Raw genomic sequence first — 7,654 nt, 5'->3', positions numbered from 1 at the left:
AATCCCATTCATGCACTCTTTCTACACACAAGCTTTACTCAACTGGCTGGAGATGGGATACCAAGCTACCTGGATTTTTATCGTGTCTATTTGCCACCTGTGGGTCTCTGACTTGGTTTGTGGTACCGTATAAGGCTGCTGCAGGAGTTTTCATCCCCACCATTTCCAGTGGGGTGCTCCCCTCCCACGGCAGCTCCCATGTGGCCATGCCTCTCTGCAGCAGGAGGGAGAGGATGTAGCTCGTGGCACACCCTGGTTTTGTCCATCTGATGCAGCAATCATCTGCTAGGCACCTCCAAGAGCTTGCTTTGATTTCCACATGGAAGCAATGACTGTGCCAAAAAGCCACAATCTGCTGGTTTTCCTTGGCTTTCTTGTGTCATTTCTGCTTGTGTTCAAGAGCAGCAGATCAGAGCGAGCAGAAAAAGGCTATCAAAGCAACACCACATGCTGGTGGAAGGTGAGAGATTTCATTTTTGTTCCAAAACATAAACCATTTTGAATGGGCTGTCAGTGACAGAAGGGCAGCAGGGAGTCAATGGCAAAGGGGAATTTCAGGAGCACCTGTAGCAGCCTGTGACTGTGTTGTTTATGCTGCTTTCCTGTGTGGATGCGTGCCCGCATAGCCCTCGCTAGCAACTTAGTGGCTAACACCTGCTGGCCAACCATGGAAACACAGATCACAAAATGTTCAAAACCCAGGCAGGTAAAAGGAATGGCACTGGCTTTGTAGTGTGAGCTAGGCTAAAGAAAAGTTTGGTATTACAGACCTTAGAGAATGACAGGTATTTTCTTTCGAAGTCCCCAGGAACTGGTACCCCTCCTGGTAGGCATGCCTGATGCCTGCCTGCTCTTGGGTTTTTTGGCCTGGGCAGGGCAGGAGTTGGGTGACATCATCCCAGGAGGTCCCTGGGGAGGCAGAAGGACCAGAGACTTATCATAAAACTGTGAAAGCTGTGGAAACCTGTCAGGAGCTCCTGGGATTTTCCTTTTGGCTGGCCACCATGCTCGGCAGAGGGACGGAAGAACACCCGAGGTGCCCTATGAGAACAAATACACCTGATCACTTCATCCACAGACTTCCAGCCTGCGGGTGGGCAGGGCCGCTCTGCGGGGCTTGCTTGGTGGCCAGCATCACTTTCCTGGCTTCACATTGTATAGCGGAAGAGTTTGGTGGTAATGCCACATTACAACCTCAGAGAAACACTGATTCTTGATAATGATCAAATGGTACAAAATATTAGAAAACAAAGTCTCTAGCTGTCAGTGCACAATGGAGCAAAAGCTGGATGTATTTTTTAAAATCTTGTTTGATTTTCTGCTACATTTAATCTTAACATTGATTTTTCTTGAACTGGTAGCTCCTTCTTTGGCTCAAAATAATTGCAACTACCCTGAAATTATTTTCCCATCTGTTTTGAGTACACATACTTTCACACAGATATTTTTTTAAAAAAATCTGGAAATTATGTTGTTATATTCTCAAAACCCAACAATATTATCCAACTACTGTTTCTGTTTATCTTAATTGATACTGCTTTGGTTTTGGTTTGGGGTGGGATTTTTTTTAATTATTTTTTTTTTGGCCTGTTAAGGCTGCGTTTTTATAACCTTGTTTTCAGAAAAAAAGCTACTATTCCTTCCCCTTGGTCAGGCACTACATATCGTGACCTCATGATATGAATACCCATCTCTAGGGAAATATATCTAATCACAAGAATAGCATCACATAGAGAAAGTGCTTAAAAACTAAAGCTAACTAATGAAACCACGTCTTTAAAACCACCCAGTGATCTTCCTGATGAAACATTGATTTTCTGAGTTTTATCAATGTTTTTTTCAGCATACTTCAAGAATAGATGGTAACTATCTGTAAGGTGTTTTTTCATTTGAAATCACTCTCAGAATAATTCCTGTGGAAAATTCCTACTTGTACCTTCTTTGTGAGCAGCTCACAGGGATGTGATAAAATATTTGGCATTTTATACATTTTGATGGGACAGAGAAGCCATGTGTTATAGTTCTGATCCCTGAGTAGACCAGGCAAGCTCTCAGAATAAAGCTTCTAATGCAAATATAATAAGCTGATAACTCCCCTTCCAAGTATTCAGCCTAGGTAGACTGCAGAAATTACCTTGTATTTCAGGCTTCAAAGATAAGCTTTAATAGAAACTTTTGTTTGTATTCTAACAAGCTTTAATACAACCTCTTGTCTGTATTCTAACGTGTTTCTATATCCTTGAGTGAAGGACATTATACCAAGAGTTTATTATCTGCCTGGGAGCCGCATGCTGCTCTAAGAAGGAAAGGAGTGCAGGCTTGGGTTCGCTGAACTTCCCCATCTGTCACTTTTCTGCTGGGGACTGAACTGCCATCGTGTGGACATTTTGCCAACTTGCATATTCCCGTAAACACGAAGAGCAAGAGAGACTTGGGAGCTGAACAGAAGAGCAGAGAGCTGGGAACCATTAACTGGTGCGAAGTTACAAGGCGAATTTGAAAAGTTGATGGGACATAGGGCTAGTCCAAACCCCTGCTGTCTTTTCCTTTTCTTTTCATAGCTATTTAAGTTTGAAAACATTTACTGCTTTCTCTCTGGAGTCCAGCGTCAGATAAGCTGTAAGTGAGGATGGCAAGGAGAAGGCACAGCAGAAGTATCTTGTGCTGGGAAATGCCTTCAGCAGCACACAGTTAGCCAGAGGGCTGGGTATCCTAGGGCAGTCTGAATTTTCCAATAAAATTAATTTCTAAATAAAGAGGTTTTAATTTTACTGTTAAATGTCTCCATCTGTTGTGGGCTACTGGTTAAGTGCAGATGGTGATTAAATTACTACCGCTCGTGGAGAATTTACAGCCTAAGACCTCACCCCCTGCCTAAAGGTCCATATGGAACTAGTAGGGGTCTGAGGCTAGCATGAGCACTGCACTTCATCCATCTTCAGCAGAAACGCAGACTTTAGGACTGATTTTACTATGCATCTCCACCTTTCCCAGGCAGAAACGCTGTCCAGGTGGAATCCTAGGACCAACTGCTGTTTAGGGATTTTGGTCCTTCTGCCTGGCTCTAGCAGCTCTGCCACATGTAGGCAATCCCCCAGGAAGCACTGTCCACCGCACATTCATTGTGTCTGCAGGCAGCGTGCTTTCACCTTCCTCCATTTGATCATTTCACATAGTTGCTATATTGTGGCAAATAATCATTTGCTTTTAATAGTGCAAAAGATAAAGTTTTCTGCTCAAAGGATTGGAAAGTTCAGGACAGAAAATGTATGTTTTCAAGCTTTCTTGCTGCATAATTGCAGCTTACCTTACCGTTGAATCTACCATAGCCTAAGTGTTCAGGCAAATATATCTTTGAACCCAGGATACAAATGCCGTGATGCCAGTGGACCGTTATCCAGCTCAGACATGGACAGGAAAACTCTCAGAAAAAGTAACTGCTCATAATAAATGAGCCAACCTAAACCGAGATCTTTTGCCACAGGTTAAACTATGCTGGATACAGGAGTCAACCATACCTTTGCAAAACAAATTCTATGGTGGGCACATCACTGCCAAATACCGTACCTTTGCAGTGATTTTCACCCAGCTCGTATATACTGATGTCCTGATCCTTCTTAGTCAATAGAATTTGCCAGCATTGAGCGGGCAAGTAATTGGCAAGATGGTTAATAATAACGAAAACAGTCCAAGGGTTTAGTCACTGCCAACAGGTAATGCCCTGAGGAACAAGCTACTTAATGTCAGTGCTTACAACTGGCTGAACACTAGAGACTTTTTTTCTTCCTTAAAAATAGCATCCCTATTTACCATACTATTGTTAAGGAATAATTGCCATTTACATCGTAGCTGCTTTTTTGACCACATTAAAACATTGCTCAAGGCAATCCTATAGCTGCACCTGTGCCCCAGGGCAAAATCTAGGCATGAAAACCTTGGGAAAGTCATCCAAGACAACAAGGTATGGACACATGTCAAATGGGTTTGAGATCTTGTTTGTTTAAAGAGGAAAAAATAAGAATTCTTAAAATTTAAATTTGGAATGCATTTATTAGTTACCAAATGACACTTACATCTCTTTTCATATAGAAAAATGTGTGTTTATATGTGAAAGTAGCTAAGGGGGCCAATGCATCTCACATGTCAATCTGACCTTTTGAAGTGGTCTATTGGCATCTTTCTGAGAGGAAAAGCAGGCTTGGATATTGACTTCTTGTGACTGGTTTTCTCCTCTGCACTTCTAATTTCTGTGTTGATCGTAACCAAACAGTGCCAGGCTGAGCTCATGCGCAGCAGGACAGATATGTAGTGGGGACCCCCACCCCCTTCCCACCCCACCCCATGCCCCGTACAACCATATTGACTCTAACAGGTTAAAGAAGAGGCAGGCTCTGCTCGGTTCGGTGCATTCCTGAGTGTGTTTTGCTAGGTTTGGGCTGTGGGGCAGTGGTACGTGAGCAGCTCTTCCCCCTTGGCCATGCTGAAGGCCAGCACGAAGGTGTGACTGGTAAGAGGTGGGGAAGAGGCTGGTAGGGGAGATGAAGGCAGGAGAAACACCATGGCAGCATGTGAAGCTGGGGGCCCAGGCTCATCTGTCCATCCAGTGGCAGTATCGCCCGCAGTGCCACCACTGAGCATGAACTTGAGTCGTGGCTTCAGTGTTAATTACAAGATGCTGTGCTTAGTAACGTGATATATGTACCTTGTGCTGTTCATACACTGCAACCTGACACAGAGAACCTGGGCAAAGCCCAAGCTCCCCCAACATGGGGGATGCCCTCATGGCATGCTTCATCCAGGGCTCAGCATCCAGAAGGGTTTTGCCAGCATTTGAGTGAGCATTCCCGCTGCAACAACCTACCTATTTCACTGTCTCTCCATTGCTTTGGCAGCAAGCTCTAAACCCAGATACTTGTGGGAGGATTTGTCTATTGGACGCCTTGGAAAGAATATGGCAAGTTCAAATTATTTCAGCCTGAAGATAATGTCTATCCTAGAGACCGCAACACAGCGTGGCAGTGCTTGGGCTGGCTGCTGGGTTCCAGAGGCAATGTAAATGAAAAAAACCACCACCTGACTTCTGCACAGAGCTACTCTGCCTTGGAGGTAGAGATGAAGAGGTAGCAAGGCTGTGTTTGCACTGTTCCCTTAGAGATATGCTGGGTCCTCCATGTGGCGCAGCTGTGCTAACATAAGGAAAGGAAAAATGTGTAAGGACAAATGCAGATGCTCCAGTCTCGGACACAGAGGTGAATCAGGAGAGAAGGCAATAGACCATATTGTTACTAGACACAGCTCTGGGACTGCCGCGTAACAGGTGCAGCACAGCAGCTGCTCTGTGGTAACCAGCATTACTCTGTGCTATTTTAAGACCTTTAGCCTGAATCAGCATTCAGGCAGTATATTGGCATGTTGTAATGTAGCAGCAGGGTTTATTAGTTTTATCTAAAGCTTAATTGGTATGACATCCTGGTATATAAGTGCATTTTAAAATGAAGAAAAAAGCTACCAGTAAGAATCCTGTTAAGCAGCAGATGATGTATCAGGTATTTAAATGCACATGTACTTCTGCGCTTTTAATAGCACAGGCTTATTATTAAAATACCAGAGACCTAGACTGACAAATACCAGGATTTAGAACAGATATGTTTTAAGCTTGGAAGGGAACACGGTGGTCAGAAATAACTTCCCAGCATCGCAGCAGTGTACTGAGCTGGCAGACAAAGAAAAAGCACACACACATCCACGCAAACTAAGCTGGCACGCTTTCCCCACTCAGTACAGGCTGGGAGAAAGGATAAGAGGGAAAAACCACCTTATCTGCTAGTCTTATCTCTTCCTCTGCTGATAAATACTTCCCCTGTGAAGCTGGTGGCACCCACGTAACACTGTCAGAAAATACCAGGGGTGTCTGGCTCTGTGTTTGCCGTCAGCCGAGCCACGGCACAGCTCGCTCTTCCCGACTGTGGGCTGGTTTCCATATGCCTTTAGCGGTCACCAGAGACGGCATGCCACTGAATGAGTGCCAGCTGGGGGCTGGTGGCAGTCACCACCAACAACGTGCAAGATGTAGGTGGCTTCTCCTTATGCTCAAGAGGTTCAAATGGGCTAAAGCAGGTGTAAGGTAACTAATAGTTAAATCAGAAAAAAGAATACTTAACTACCTGGAAAATGATGGTTAAATTCCTAATTGGTCTACAGCAGACATCCTTGAATCATCTCAAACCCTCTACAGTAACTTTTGTTGTGTGTGCCTTTTTTTCTACCCAGAAGTCTTTAAGCATAATTATGATCAAGATTCTCCTTGAAATCTCACAGCTAGAGCTAGCTGAAATTTGGTTAAGGAGCCAAAAGGAGCAGAAGAGGAATATGGGAGAAGAAAGACTACATCTCCACTTTCCATTTTCTTCCAGCCCTCTAGTCCCATCAGCTCAACAGGTGCCAAGTCTTTTTAACAGAAGAACTTACAAAGGAATCCCTTGTTCCCTGACTATTTTGATGTGCCTGAACTGAATTTCTGCACTTTAAACAAATGTGCTTGCACCTTCACTGCAATAGAAAAAGCCTAATGACAGTCTGGCGCCTGATGGCATTTATAGGTTTTCCAATGAAATGAGAGAAGTATTTTGCAAAAGGTACTTTATATGTCTGTTCTCCCCTTTCTACTTCATAAGAAGTAGGGAGACAGTGCTATTTTTCCCATCGTCTGTTTTGTGAAGGTGTTCTTTAATATCAAAAAGTATTTAATGGGTGTCACAGCACTATCCAAACTATCAAGCTGCAACAAGGACTTTTACCATCTCATACCAGCATACCCTTCATACCAGTCCCTCTGCTGCCTTCTTATCTCACCCCATCCAGTACATGTGTTCTCCCTTCCTTTTCTTCTGAGAAGAGAGGCTGCTCTCTCTCCATTGGCTTTCAACCACTTAACTTAACCAGCCACACCTGCACCTTATCTACATCGGCCAACCCACGCCCCTGAAGCCAGCCCACAGCTGTATATTATCAATGCTAATTAACCCAGCTTCATACCACTACATTCCCCCCCCTGTATTTTTTTTCCCCCTTAACATTTCATACCTTATGTTTTTAACAATCATTACAACCTTTTTACAAATAAATTTTGCATACAGTCCTCTATAATTCCTCTACAAATGGGTGTATCAGAAATTTCAGGAAAAACATTTTAAACAATTTACTATATACATCCATGTTTTAGGCTTAAGAGGATGCTGTCAAATTGAAACTGTGAAATTAAGATGAATATCCACAGTAAAAGCTTTAGATACAAGGTTTTGCTTGTGAACTTTTCTGGATGCACTAGTTATTTTACATTTGTTTCATTTTGTCTTTCTCATGTTCTTGTGTAAGCAGCAAGACAAAATGCATCCTGATTACATCAGGGGAAAAAATAACCAGGCAAAATGCTACCAAATGCAGAGAGACCACAAGAGGAGAACATGTGTCTCCAATCACCACTCAGGTGAAAAACCCATTTCAGACAACATGAGTTTTGTTTTTTTTAAATAGCCTTTTACAAAAGGTAAATATTACAGGATTATTACCCCAGTACATTCCGTCTTGTCTAGTCATTCACACCTGTGAAAACTGAATGCAAAACACATGTGACTTCACAACATTTGGGAAAGTG

The sequence above is a fragment of the Falco biarmicus genome, chromosome 7, assembly GCF_023638135.1.
Source record: "Falco biarmicus isolate bFalBia1 chromosome 7, bFalBia1.pri, whole genome shotgun sequence".
Taxonomy (NCBI): Eukaryota; Metazoa; Chordata; class Aves; order Falconiformes; family Falconidae; genus Falco; species Falco biarmicus.
The sequence above is the reverse complement of the archived record's forward strand: the minus strand, read 5'-3'. Positions refer to the sequence as shown.